Source organism: Equus quagga, chromosome 2 (assembly GCF_021613505.1).
Source record: "Equus quagga isolate Etosha38 chromosome 2, UCLA_HA_Equagga_1.0, whole genome shotgun sequence".
Classification (NCBI taxonomy): Eukaryota; Metazoa; Chordata; class Mammalia; order Perissodactyla; family Equidae; genus Equus; species Equus quagga.
Window position 1 is genome coordinate 42657154 of NC_060268.1, and position 16173 is coordinate 42673326.

The window sequence follows — 16173 nt, forward strand, 5'->3', positions numbered from 1 at the left end:
TCATGTTTAGCTTAACATGGATACAGATAGTTAAACATAGTTATATATATATATAGAGAGAGAGAACATACTCAATATAGTTATAGAATAACAGATTGAAATACACACTAATAGTTCCTTGCTCTGTCAATTAAGAGAGATTAGAAGCAATGATTCTATGTTTCTATTCAGAACAGAAGCAACATGCATACCAGCACCCAGACCTTGGTTTCTAACACCAGTTTCCAATAAAAAGAACCAGAGCTCTTTGAAGAAATAGCTTATTCTAGGACTTGGGTAGGAAATATGCAAGATGAACCTGGACTATCTTGTGGTATCAGAAAGTAAAAATTATTCCAAAAAAAAAAAAAAAAAACCCTCACAATCAAAAAACAAAAACACAGTGATAGGAATATGTCAAAGAAAGCCTACTGAAAGTCCCCAATGGCCAAAGCCATAACAATTTGGACAAGAAAATAAAGTAGTATTGGATGATAATCCAAAGTACAAAATAAATATTCATGAGTCAATATTGATAAAAGTAATGATTGACTAAGTAACTAAATATAGAAGAAAAGACAAATCTCCTACACAGAAACATGCCAAATAATTTATATAAATATTTTTCCCTTAAGAAGATAAAGCATAACTCCCCACTCCTTAAGTGTGGACTGTGCATTGTGATTTCTTTCCAAAGAGGACAGTAAGAAAAAGGGGGAAATAGGGATAACTTTACAGTGGAGAAACCTAATAAATACTTCCTGAGCCAGGTGATCCAGGAACAGCAACAGTACAGTCTTTCCTCAGTATTTGCAGGGGATTGGTTCCAGGACCCCAGGGATATCAAAATTGAGGATATTCAAGTCTTTTATATAAAACGGCATGACATTTGCCTATAACCTATGTGCACCCTTCCATATATTTTATATCATCTCTAAATTACTTATAATACCTAATACAATGTAAGTGCTGTATAAATAGCTGTTATTCCGTTTTGTTTAGGGAATAATGACAAGAAAAAAAAGTATGTACATATTTAGTCCAGATGGAACCATCGTAGGCCTTTTGATCCACAGTTGGCTGAATCCATGGATGTAGAACTACAGATAGGAAGGGACAACTGTAATAAGTTATGTTGATATTGATATTACCTATACTTGATTTTGATGTGACAAAATATGTCACTTTACCACTGTGTTCTTCCTTTCAATAACCCACAAATCCAGTCTCATCATGAAAAAAACATCATATTAATTCCAATAGGGACATCCTACAAAACACTTGTCAAGTACTTCTTAAAACTATCAAAGTTTTCAATACAAGAAAAGTCTGAGAAACTGTCGCAACTTTGAGAAACCTAAAGAGACATGACAACTACATGTGATGTGGGATCCTGGATGGAATCCTAGAACAGAAAAAGGATACTAGGTAAAAAGTAAGGAAATCTAAGTAAAATATTGACTTTACTTGAAAATAGTGTATCTGTATTAATATTGTACAAATATTTCATACTAATGCAAATTGTTAATAATAGGAGAAACTGGATATGGGGCATGTGGGAACTCTCTGTACTATCTTTTCAGTTTTTCTGTAATTCTAAAACTGTTCTAAAAATAAAGTGTATTAAAAATACATTAATGTAATTTACCATGTTAACAGACTGAAAAAGAAAAACACACAATTACCTGAATAAGATGTAGAAAAACAGTTTGACAAAATCCAGTAGCCTCCCTTATAAAAGTTCTTAGGAAAGTGGAACTAGAAGAGAATTTTCTCAACCGGATAAAGAGCACTGAAGAAAATTCTACTTCTAAAATCATACTTAATGGTGAAAGACAAACCAATTTTCCCTTGTGATCAGGAATGAGGCAACGTCAGCTCTCACCATTTCTGTTCAGCCCTGTTCTCAAGGTTCTAGATAGTTCAATAAGGAAAGAAAAGAAATAAAAGACATCTAGATTGAAACAAAAGCTGTAAATATATCTTTATTCATAGAGCACCTGATCATTCATAGAGAAAATCTTAGAGAATCCATAAATATGTTACTTGAACTAATAAATGATTTTCGTATCTTTGCAGGATAAAGGATTGATATCCAGAAAGTAATGTGTTTCTATGTACTAGTAATGAACAATTGGAAATTCAAATTAAAAAATACAGTGCTGTTTATAAAAGCATATAAGATATGAAATATTTAGGGATAAATTTGTCAAATTATGTGCAAGATCTGTAAACTATGAAACATGGTTGAGAGAAATTAACAGAGGCCAAATTAATGGAGAGATATATTGTATTCATGGATAGGAATCCTCAATATTGTTGAGATAACAATTTTCTCTAAGTCGATCTACTTATTCAATGTAACTCCAAACAAAACGCACTTAGGACTTTTTGTAGAAATTGACAAGCAATTTTCTAAAATTTATATCCAAATGAAATCATCTTAGAATAGCTAAAATAACTTTGAAAGAACAGACCAAATTTGGAGGACTTGTACTACCTGATTTCCAGACTTATTTTAAAACTACAGTGATCAAGACAATATGGTATTGGCATAAAGATAGACAATAGTTCACTGGAATAGAATAGAGTGTTCAGATAAAGACATATGCTCAATTCAGTTTTTCACAAATTTGCCAGGCAATTCAATGGAGACAGATTAATCTTTATAACAAATTGTGCTTGAACAAGTGGATAGCCATACGCAAAAAAGAGGGCCTCAATCAAATACTATATACAAAAATTAACTTGAAATTGATCACAGACCTAAACATAAGAGCTAAAATTTTTAAAGTTTAGAAGAAAACATAGCAGAAAAAAATCTTAGTTACCCATATTCTTGGCTAAGATTTCTTAAATATTACACAACATTCACTAACTATAAATGGAAAACACAAATAAATGTATTTCATAAAAATTAAGAACTCTTTGATCTTCAAATAGCATGGACAAGAAAATATAAAGCAGGCCACAGACTGGGAAAACACATTTGCAAAATCTATATCCAACCAAGAATCTGTATCTAAAATATATGAAGAGCGTTTACAACTCAATGAGAAGACAATCAAGAAGATATTTTTAAAATGGCCAAAGATTTGCTCAGATAGTTCACCGAAGAAGATATACAGATGGCGAGTAAGCGCACAGAAAGTTGCTGTTAGCATTACTAAATAGGGAAATGCAAATTGAAACTAAGAGAAGATACCAGTATACTGCCACTAGAATGGCTACAATTAGAAACACCGACCAACAAGAGCAACTAGAAGTCTCATATGCTGGGACTATAAAATGGTACAAACGTTTTGGAAAAGAGCTTGGCAGTTTCTTAAAAAGTCAATCATATGACCTGGCCATTTGATTTCTAGGTATTAACCTATGAGAAATGAAAGCATATTTTCATACAGAAACTTGTTCATAGCTTTATTTGTAGTAGCCAAAAAGTGGAAATAACCCAAATGTCCATCAATAAGTAGATAATTAAATTGATATATACCCATACAATAAAATTTTGCTTATGAATAAAAAGAAAGGAACTGACATACACGACAACATGGATGAATCCCAAGATAATTATACTGAGTGAAAGATGCAAGTATACATACCGCATAATTGTATTTATATAAAATTTCAGAAAATGGAAAATAATCCATCTTGGTAGAAATCAGATGATTGGTTGTCTGTGGGAGTGGGTGGGTTTGGAAGGGAAGGAGGAAGAGCTTACAGAGGCGGGAGAAAACTCTTGGGCATATGGATGTGTCATCTTGATTGCGGTGATAGTTTTAAGGGATACACATTTGTCAAAACATATCAAATTGTACACTTTAATATGTGCAGTTTTTATGTCAATTATTCCCTGACAAAGCATTAAAGAAAAAAGTAGAAGTGTGTTTTGTCTTTTTATAGACTTGTTATTATCAACTTGAATTCCTGTTACTTATTTGCTCAGTTTTCTCTTTTTTAGATCATAATATTCTTGAAGTCAGGAACTCATTCTATTTTTCCTCTAAGAGTCTAACACTGGGGTTATTGAATGCATATGTAACAAATAACAAGCAAAATAGTATAAATCAATCAATGAGTAAATATTGTTGACCACTTCCTACAAACTCGTGTCTTTGGGAAATTTCTTCAATCTTTATTTGAGATGATCATGTCTTGGGAAATGAGAAAAGAAAAAAATATTTGTCTATAAATTTAGAAATGTGCACTAGAGTAAAATAAGCAAAAGTAACAATGCACTAATCTGAAAAACTTGACCATAGTGATATTTTAATTCCTAATGTTAGCAAGATTGAGGCTCAGCACAGTTGACTCTGCTTCCTATGTATGCACCTTAGATTAAATAAACCAATATGAATTAAGACCTCATTTCTGATGTCACCGCTTGAGGCAAATGGACCACTGAGAATCAGGCTGAATGGGTTCAGGCAAAGTAAGAGTACTCCTAGAAGATTCAATCTTAATAGTACGAATATCCTCATTTGAGTCTCGGAGTTGTCCTTCTTCGTTCAGTGGCTAAGTGATAGCCCTTTTCATTTTTTTAAGGCCCTGGAGTTTAGCATGTGCTATGACTGGTTGATGTGGTTTTACCCACTGCCCCCCCACCCCCCCCACCACACACACACACACATTAGTTTTTCTAGGTACCTCTCAGAAACACAAGCACTGTGCTTTGTGCTACAGGGGATATGAAGAGATACTGTCCTGAAGGAGTTTATCGTCTAATTAGAGAGAGAAACTATCAAAACATGACAAAAGTAGCGAAACCACCAGGAAGTGATAAATACCAAAAGAGGAGGGAAGACAGAGTTCATAGTTGGGATCTGCCTCTTGTCTAGAGAAGCTTCAAAAAAAAGATGGGATTTTAGCTCAATCAGATAGGATTACAATAAGCTAAGGGGATGACAAAGAACACTGAGAGGTCAGGGGACGGGGTAAGATGAGGAAATAGGATGGGAAAGAAAATATAATTTAACAAAAGTAAGCAAACTAATGAAATAAAGCTGAATATTGCCTTTGGCCAAACATCAAAATAGCATCTGATAGTTTTAGGAGGGAAGAACAGTTTTAAAAAACTGACTCAAAATTATTTCCTATCCTTCAAAACGACTTATATATGTATGTATATAGTGTTCTTTTACTTCATCAATTATAGCTTGAGCAGTGGTGTTAGAGTTCTCTAAAATTTAATTTGTGACACATAATCCAGAGGGTAGAGATTATAATACTTAAAAACTAAGTTCACTAATTGAGTTCTATATGAGGAGACTTTCAGTGAATCTGTTTGGGGAAAGACTTATGTCAAGCTGTTGAAAATGATTCTTTATTCAGTCATGTGCCGCATTACGATGTTTCGGTCAATGATGGACTGCATACACGTCAGTGGTGCCCATAAGATTAGTACCATATAGCCTACGTGTATAGTAGGCTGTATCATCTTGGTTTGTGTAAGTACATTCTATGATGTTCACACAATAATGAAATTGCCTCATGATGTATTTCTCAGAATATATCCCCATCATTAAGTGATGTATGATTGTATCACTAATGTTATATATGTACATACATACTAGGGCTAGATTTGTCAACTATATGGACATAGGACCATTAATACGACTGAGCAGTTAATGTTTGGCCCATGCTATAACTGAATCATAAATAATAATCTAATTCAAAGAAGAACCCTAACACTAGTATAAAATATATTATGAAAAATTAGCTACTTGAGATGCCTGAATCAGCTCATAGTAAACTTTCCTCTGTGCCAAATTGAAGTTTAAGCCTATCCAACAATATACAGTTCCTTGGAGAACATCATCAGCTCAAGGTAGCTGACGCTGTGAGACAACCTGTCTCTCAAGAAAGGATGAACGGCTTCTGTAAAACTTTGATATCAGATTCACACCATCTTTCTGAAATTATCTTCCTGTAGCTATTACTCCTTGAAATAAAATGGGGCTTTCACAATGACAGTAAGATTTGGGGGGCATTCTGTCACTACAGTAACCTTAAAAATTGAAACAAATTGAACACTGGTAAAGAAAACAGTGTTTGCATTTCACATGGAATTCTACATTTCCCATGGGTCCACTAAGCTCAGAAAATATCTTCAGAGAAAAAATAGTTCTCTTTTTTAATACAGAGAATGTGAATTATAACTTAAATCAAATGGATTGGAGATGACAAGGTCATTTAAAAGTACTTCTGTGACTAAATAGTCTACACTCAAATTGTATTGTGATAGATTTTAATAAATGACACCTTGACTGAAAAGTGTTTTATTTCTGTCAAACTTTTCTGCAAAGAAAGCGTGCTGAAAGAACATAGTCTGGTGTCTCACTCCAGACTATGTTCTCTCTAGAGAAAACTAGAATAAGATGCATTCTTATACATGAGAGGAAATTATATAGTTTTAGAGCAAGAAGTGATCTTAGAGATCATCTAGTTCAAGCATCTTGTTTTACAAATGAGGAGACAGGCCTAGAGGTCAAGATGAGATTGATGTTTAAGGAAGATTAGTCTGGCAGCATAGACATGACACTGTGGGTATGGTCTCAGGGGCTAGTCGGGTAGGCCTGGGTCAGGCTGCGTTGTTTTCCCCAGTGGTTGGAAGTGAATATCATTAGAAGAATAACTGTAAATTGGAGCTCAGGTTAAGATGAAAGGGGCAAGAGTCTGGCATCAGCTCCAAAGGAGTGATGGAAAAGATGCCATAGCTGAGATAAGAACATTCTGGGAAATAGACTCCAAGGCTCTAAGAGGTTACAGGAGGAAGACCAATAATGACACAGCCAAATTTCCAAGGACACATTGTCTTATGAGTTTTGCTTATGATGTGGAAGAAGACTTGGCATCCAGTTTGGGGGCTCAGAGTTGGACTGCAAAGAAGCAGTGCAAAAAAGGTTCAATAAAATTGAGTAATTTAAAAATCTTGAAAAACCTGATAAACTCCATTGGCCCATTTAACTCTTCTTTTTCTAGATTCATGGAAACCACTCCCGGTTGTTGTTACTTTCCTTTGCGGGCGTTTTTGGTTACAGCTTTCTGAGAGACCTTGTAAAACTGGGAAGATGGTGTGCGAGCTTAGAAGTTGACAAAGTGGGATTTGATTCCTGGCTTTGATGCTGACGAGAGAAATGACTTCGGACAAATTACAAGTTCTCTTTGAGCTTATGTTTTTTCATCTGCAAAATGGAGATGACAGTAACCTCTAATTCAAAGGGGTTTTTTGGAGAATAATCTATCTAAAATTCCCAGCACAGAATATGCCTTCAATAAATAGTGTTTTCTATAATACTAGATTTGTTTCACAAAATTATAACTTCTGGAGAATATACCCTAGTTTTGCTCTTCCTGAGAATAGCCTGATTCGTCCACTAAGTGGTGACCATATAATTTGACTCTCAGAGAAATACCATTATCTACAAGTTCTGAGGCATTTTACTATATCCCTCTAAGTACATGGCTATAAATTATAGACTGATCAGCATAATCTAAGGTTTGGCATACGAATTATTTTTACATCAGCATAGCTCTTAGTTCTTTCAATCCAATAACCGGTGTCTACATGATGATCCGATGCTAAGAGAATGTAAGAAACCAGCCAATAAGAAAAAGCCAAGGAGCTGTCTCCCTGTGAAAAGCACTGGGGAAGCTTAAACCCCCATGTAATGCACCAATCAATCTTACATTCAGGAAAATTTATTCCTAAAAAAAAAAAGGTTAAGAGAAGATTATGATTGTATCTGTACAATAGCCCCATAGCATTTTGAAAACAGAGGAAAATTAAGGAGAAGGTTATTTGTTGATTGTACTAAAATTCAGTGTGCCTTTCAATGGAGTTACGAACTTCCAGTTTTGCTGTCTCTTTTTCCTTTGGCTTAAGTTTCCAGACCTGCAATCGGAATGGATATTGGGAATCTAAATGGTAGTCAATATTCGTGACAATAACAGAAAAAATCTTTGGGCTCCTAGAGCTTAGAGAGATGATTTTAATACAACTTTTCAATTTATAAATAGGAAATTAAGCCTGTAGAATTACTCACTATGGTGATAGGCAGTGATTTCTAGACTTGGATTTCACAAGCCAGTACATTTTTTTTTTTAATTAGGAGGTACAGGTAAACTTGCTTTTTGTTGTTTGTCCTTTGGGTTTACCATCTAGTATCACCATTTCTTCATCCTAGGTGGCCACTAATTGTTGGTTGGGTGTTTGGGAACTACTGTTGTAGTTACTGAACAGACTTTGAATTAAGCTTTAGTAATAAAGGGAAGCATCTTTTCTTTTTGGTGAGGACGATTGGCCCTGAGCTAACATCTGTGCCAATCTTCCCCTCTTTTATGTGGGATGCCGCCACAGTGTGGCTTGATGAGCAGTGCTAGATCCATGCGCCAGGGATCCAAACCTGCAAATCCCTGGCAGCCAAAGCAAAGCGTATGAACTTAACCACTACGCCACCAGGCTAGCTCTCAGAGGCAAGTACCTTTAATACAATTGGACCCCATTGGGGCATCTATAAACTTTATTCTAGTGTAGGCCTAAACTGAGATGGGCCACTTACAGTGGACCATGTTAACTGAGAGGACAGTAATCTGGGATAAAAGAAGTCCTGGATTAGAATCAACAAAGACAATATCTGCATGCCTGTGTTTGTTTGTATGATCACGGCTAGAGAATTAAAACCAGCTCTAGGGCCTTAGACAAGTCATATTACCTCTTTGAACCTAATTTTCATTATGTATAATATGGAAGCAGCCCACCCACAGACAAAACTATAACCTGGAAAATACAAGGCTCTGAGGAGTGAACAAAGGGAGGCCAGATGCTGAAGGGATGTTGAGATCTGGATGAAGGAAATGACAAAGCATTTTTTACTGCTTTTAGCTTGAGGACAGGATGCAGTTAGCATACATGGGGCAGCTAAGCTGCTATAGAAGCCTTTCATCTTTCTGGCATGAAGAACCAAAAGACAGAATTGGGGCAATCACAGCCACTAGAAAGGGGGAGGAAATCCTGGGAAGGAAAGAGCCAAAGACGGTGAGCAGCACGCTCTATGTACACATTCTGTGCAAATCTCTAACTCCACCCTGCACCATACATGTACAGGGCAGACTGCAAGCAGCCCATCTATCAATCAAAGAATTGAACAGATATTTGAGTTGCTGCCCAAGAGAGAGAGTTTTCAGTTTGAGGCAAGTCAAATTACCCACTAAAACAACAATAAAATAAGTAATGTTTGCAAAAATATAACATAATCCAGAGTTCCCACAAAAGAACTTGTAATATCCAGAATGCAATTCAAATTTAAAAATCTGGAAAATACGATCCGTTCTCAAGGGAAAAGACAGTAAGCAGAGACTTATACCCCAATTACTAAAAACCCAAATGTTGGAATTCATATAGAAGGATTTTAAAGCGCTTATTATAACTGTGCTCAATGACATAAAGGAATATCTGCTCATAAACAATGAAGAAAGATAAAATAAATGTGTTTATTCATTTGTTCAGACAGTCTGAAGCTATTTATTCAATGCCTTCTTAGATTTTATAGTCTAATAGAATAATCGATGTTGTATAACGTGACTTTAGCTGTACTATTTTTTCTATACATCTATGATCCCACGAATAAGGAATACAGGAGAATCCTCAAAACGTACACATATATCCAGACACCTCTGATTTGTACAGCAGGGACCCAGTGAGTTAAGGCCAGAGATATTAATTTTATGTCATAATTTGTACAAGCAGTGTTCACAAAGGCAATAACACACGAAGTCTGTTCCTGACACCTGTTGACAGACAATAACAACAACAACAAAAGCAGCAGCAATAATTCCAATAGTTATAAATAGCTCATGTTTGCATATCACTTAACGGTTTACAAAATGGCTTGCACTTTTATGAAATTTGAGCCTCCCAACCACCCTCTCAAATAGCCGGGCAAGTATTCACATCTGAGGGGCCATTTGGAAATAACAGTAAGGGGAGTATATCCACATAGAGTTTTTCTTTTCAAAGACAAAAATGGACTAAATAAATTGTAGCAGTCACCAAAATATTCACTTTATAGGAGGAAAACAAGCTTTACCTGACACAAAAGCAACAATGAACATGTGGGACTATCAAAGCATTCTGGCAACTGTCTTTTCCGGAAACCTAGCTTAAGAATGAGTTGCTCAGTGATAATTAGAGAGTGAAACGCACACAGCTTCACATTTCAATGCTCCTTCCCAATTAGAATGGCATTAGAGTGAAAATGTAGCCGTATAATTGTATGAAGAATAGATCTAATTTTCTCAATGTCACTGCAATATCACCTTTTGGGACTAACAGCATTGAATGATTATGCATATCATTTGGTAATTGTATTTTTATCCATTCCACACTGGGAGCTGATTTTTAAAAGTGGACATGCAATTAGATTATAAATGAACACACATCAACCAGGCCTCAGAAGATAGCAATATGTCAGCATTAACCCAGCAGCATTTTTAACTACTGTCAGTGACAGTGTTTGTGGCTTGTCAACACTCAGCTGTGATGAACATAGTCAGGGATTCTGAGCTTGGCCTTTAACAATAAAAAAGAAAGTGGCTGAGAAACTCTGAACCCAGGGAGAGTGGCTTTCACAAATTGCATGCTTGGCTGGCTATTGGATGTAACTTTAAAACAAGCTGTGATAGAGGATCAAGATTAAATGCCCACCATTGCTGCTAGGTGCTAGTCTTTGAGAACTACAGAGACAGTGTGCGTTGATAGAGAGGAGCCTATCGTTCTGTCTTATAGGCTGCAAAACAGATAATCCCCGGGAATAAAACGAGCTCTGAAGTTCCAATTAATCATGGTGTATATTGCTGGAAATATTTCAGGTTAGGAGTAGAAATTTATACAGCAATCTGCATTTAAATAGCAGTTTCTAAAAGTAAAATGTATAGACGAAGGTGAAGTTGAGGCTGTAAGTTATGGCTTTGAGACCTCCTGAATACTACTCAACTCTCTAATGCACAATCATAAATTTTAATAAATACAATTATTTGGTGTGCAGTTGAAGTCTCATTATCATACTAACCAAAGGCAAATTTGTGGACAAGTCTGATCCTTGGACTTGATTGGGAGCAATCACAGGACATTTAAATGAGGGTATTTTTCACATGGGGCAAACGATGGAAAATAATTTTGATTTGCCTATCCTCACAACATGGCAGTTAGCAACACGCTCCCCCTCATTATGATGGAGTGTTCACTCCATGGGATGGAAATGTCTGTCAATAACTCCATTCTCATTACCAGAGTTGTTAATGCAAGCTGATGAAATGCAGCATTCCTGCATAAGACCTAGGCCAGAAATCAAAGCCTGTGACATTTCTTGTAGCTTTTTGTGAAGGCCTACTGTACTTTCTTTAAAGTTTCAAATGTCAACAGGTGGAGGAGCTGTGGCTGAATCTGCACATGCAAAAAGGATGCTTTGAATCATTGCCTTAAAGTGTCTTTCCCCTCCTAGAGGAACATGGCCTGTGGTGCTGGATGCAGTTCTACGGCATGTAGGAAGAGAATCTCCTACTTCTCTGGCTGCAGTGGGTGAGGTCCAGAGAAGCCCAAAAAAGGCAGTATCTGGGGAGAACTGTAAATTAACTCCACCCCAATCACCAGTCTATAAGGCCCCAGACAGAGCAGACACATGGAAATATGAAATAATGGTATAGAAAAATGGGGAAACCTGTTGGAGAATTTGAAGCAGAATGTGGGAGGGAGAGCCTGAGAAATTCCCGAGGAGGACTGAAGAGGTGATGCCTTTACTTCTGAACTTCCCTTCCTCACGGTTCCTCCTGCTTTAGCACTCAATCCCTTGTATTACAGTTGGTTACATCAAGGATGGTCTCACCTGATAGATTATATATGTCTTGAAAAACAGGATTATGATTAACATTTCTGTATCCATGGGTGAAGCATAAAATAGGGTCTCAATAAATATTTGGAAAGGCTTCTTTTTTTCATTTAGACAATGGTTTCCTACTGCACTTAGAATAGGACCGAAACTTCTTACCATGGACTATGATAGGAGTCATTCCTGCCTCTAATTTTTTCTCAACCTGCCATCTACTTTGTTGAATAGGACTTAGCTAAAAATACCTTTGTTTAATTTTCTGAATGCCCCAAGCTCTTTGTAAACAAACTATTTCTTTTGCCTGGACTTCCCTTTCCTTCCTCTCTTCGTATAGCTGGACTTTTATTGTTTTTCTTCTTATTTTTCAGTTCCCAGCTTAAATGATACCTCCTCAGAAAGGTTTCCAGGCTATGCAATATAAAGTATATCCTCTGTGTTGTTCTCTTTTATAGCACCCAGCTTTTACCCCTGTAGAGTGATCAACCATCTCTGCCCAGGAATCAGAGGTTTCCTGGGATGCAGAGCTTTCAGTACTAATACTATGACAGTCTTAGGCAAACTATGGTGGTTGGTTACCCCACTTGTAGAACTAACTTAATTTGAACTGTATTTTTGTTCTCTTGCTTGTTGAGTATCTATTTCCCCATTAAGCATTGAGGTCCATGGAGGTGGAGGCCATGTCTTTTTTGTTCAACATTGTGTACCCTACACCTCTCATAGAGACAGACACTTAGTAGACACTCAGTAAATATTGAGTGAGTGGATGAATGAATAAATAAATAAAGCAGATCCTGGGAGTTCAGAAAAAGAAATTTACATTCGGAGTTGGCTTTTTGAAGTTGTTAGATGAAGAAAGTTCTATAAGGAAGTAGAGAGTCACAGATGCTTTGTTCTTACATATGGGTAGTGGGAAGTGGGGACATGGCCAGAAGAGAAAACAGTGATCAGAGGATAGGATCATGTAAGAGAAACTAAAGTCACTTCAAGAATGAGGTTGCTTCTAGATTTATTTTGTTTTTATCATCTAAAGGTCCAGGGATCATGCATTTTAAGGGCATTTGTCTGGGCACAGATTGATAGCTTATAAAGAAGCCACATTGGTCATATAAGATATCTAGTCAGAGACAATTATTTTCCAGAAAGAAAGATTTGACAATTGTGTCAAATCAAGAAGCAATTTACAAGATATCAAAGACAAAAGAAGTTAAAGTGGGGAAAACCAGTTCATTCATCATCCACCCATACATACGTCTAACCATCTAGCTATAATATAATATATAAGAGGCAGTAGGAGAGTCATAACTATGAACATCTTGACATTTGCTTCACCAAGAAATATATTTCCAAATACGAGAGAATTTTGGATTAGAGTAGGAAGAGAGAAGGCTGGGGATAAAATACAGTCCTTAATTCACAGCAACATCAGCCCAGATCTAATCTGTGATTCTTTCTTCCTAGAGGGCACAGGGTCCTTGCTAGAGTAGTTGAGTTATAAGGAACCTTAGATACCCTCTAAACCATTGTTTCCCAAAGTGCAGCCATTGAAAAACTCTCCCACAAGATGTCCAAAGAAAGAATTCCGTGGTCGAAACCATTTGGAAATCGTTGCACAACATTTGGGGATTCATAATGCATATCCAACTTAAGCATGGCATTTTGAGAGATTTAAATACTTTTTGCCTTTCTGGTAGCTTCACATTTCTCTCATTGAATAAGGTCCTGTGGCTCACTGCCTCAGGGAGGGTCGTGAAAGGTGGAAAGCAGAAATAACTCAGAAAGGGAGGAAGGCTTGGAGTTATTATCAAAACGCAAAAAGAGACTAATTTCTCTGTGAATTCCCCAGAACTTGAGAAGGCAGTGAAATGTGGTGATGGTGTTGGACACATTTAGAGGGATCTGGAGATCTTGTAAGAAAGAGAATCTCTGCCCTGTTTCCTGAATTGAGATGATGTTGTGATGCTAAGACCTCAAGAGGGAATGGCTTATGGGTATGTCTAGGCAGATGGGAGTATACACAATCTTGCCAAGGTTCCTATGACATAAGAATGGCACAGAAGCATTGAGGAACCAGTCATTTAGACCAGAGGGTGGCGAACTATAGCCTGCAAGCCAAATCCAGTTAGCCATCTGTTTTTTGTACAGTCCACAAGCTAAGATTGGTTTTTACATTTTAAAGTGGTTAAAAAAAGAAGAAAGTTTTGTACAAACTATATATTGTGTATGGCTACTTTTATGCTACAGTGACAGAACTGAGTAGTGGCAGAGTTGAGGAGTTGCAGCAGAGTCTGAATAGCCTGCAAAGCCTAAAATATTTTCTATCTTGCCCCTTACAGAAAAGTCTTGCTGATCCCTAATGTAGACAGTCCCAGAAACAAACTTTGTGGATTGATGACTCAGGATGAGATGGGCTACCCATAGCCTCTGCCTATTGAGATTCTAGAATCAACACGACTGAAGAGAAGATTCTCACCAGTTTGGCAGGATGGGGTCTAGAAAGTGTAGTTAATTTTATTGTACACCAGGATTTGCATCTGAGATTTGTACTTATTAAACATGTTAAGATGATAAAGGCTCTGTGATATCTTGCTCTCAATAAACGTATTTAATTGATGTTTTCCAAAGTTATTTAATAGTGAATTTTTGTTAGATCTGTTAATGTCCTATGAAAGAAAGTATTCTTTTCTAAAGAATACACTTTGGAGAATGCTGCTATAGTCTAACTCCCTCATTTTATAGAGGGAAAGACTGAGAATCCAAGCTGGTAACTTGGACAAGGTCACACAACTGGTAGATAGCAGAACTGAAACCCAGTATTTCTAACCCCAGTGCTTCCCCGGGTATATTTTTAAGCCTCTACAACCCATTTTGACTTAATCAGGCAAAAATTCGTCAAAGTTAGATAGTTGACAAGTGCAATAGGGATTTCTGGATGGATTTGACTGATTGACTGGCAAATCAGTCAAAGCTACGTAGTTTTTATGGGATGCAACAAAACTCACAAGCAGCAGGGTTTAGAGAGATTCCACATTTTAAAACTTTAACCATTTTGAATAAATTGATCAGTCAATCCAATGGAAAACAACATTCTGCTAAACAATACACTGGATTGAATTTTGATGGAATTGGCCATCTGTTTAAACTGTCAGGCCAATTCAGATTGTGTCTAGAGGACAGTCCAAAATAACTTCCAAGAGTAAACAGAAAACTTTTTTAAAGTGCAGGAAAAATTAAATTTTCTGATCAGGCAGGAAAGGTATAAACTTAGTCAATCTCTGCCTTCAAAGCTGTCCCTTTGCTGAAATTGACAAACTGGTTACTTTCATCAGTTTCAGCCTCTGTCAATTTCAGCAGACTGGAATAGTCCCACAAACACATCAATTTCAGCCCTAGAAACTTGTCTCTTTTGAAATTGACAGGAACTAAATTGAAGGAAAGCCAAAGTGTCAGGTTCTCTGGAGGCTTTGGGAAGCCGCTGATATTGAGTGACCTCTTCAGCAGGCCTGGCGTTCCAGAACCCTGATCCTGCCAGCTTGATGTGTTGGCTCCACACCAAGTCACTGCTCCTAGGATACTGTAATGAAGGTAGTTCCAAAGGGGACACATCCTCAAACTTAGGTCTTAAAGTCAACTGCAGCTCAGAGTAAAATTGACATAGTACAAAGTGTTATGGTTTCAGAATTTGAAATGAGAGTTCTGGGGCCACTGCTTAACAGGCAATGAAATTGTTTAATTTTTGAGGTTCTTTTATGATCTGTAAATTATAGTTAGTTATATCTATGCTACTAAATAATAATAGTGACACTAATAATCATTAACATTTATTGAACATACTATTTCCCATGCATCATCTTATTTCCTCTTTGGCCAATCTTATATGATAGCTTTAGAAGAGAGAAGGGAGAGAAGTTAAGTAATTTTACCAATGTTACGCAGGTAATAAATCCTCACTCCCAGATTAATTATCCTGTTAAGGGTTAAATAACTGGATTAATTTATCCTGTTAAAGATTAAATAATGATATTAAGTTGTTCTGGAAACTATTAGGTGCTGTGTACTTTAGGTGTTATTATCATTGGTCATTGTAATTCCCACAGAATTTACTGTATCTACTGGTTTACTTTCACATTGCAAATGTGTTATCACTGCCTTGTATAATCCTGCATAGTCAGTATGCTCACACTGGATTTAAGGAGGGGCGTGACTAAAAGAGTGATCTGATCCAAGTTAAACGTCCTGCACTGCCAAATGTAGATCCTCATTCCAAACACCTGAGGTAAGAACTACAAGCTGTTCAAAGAATTTTAAGCTC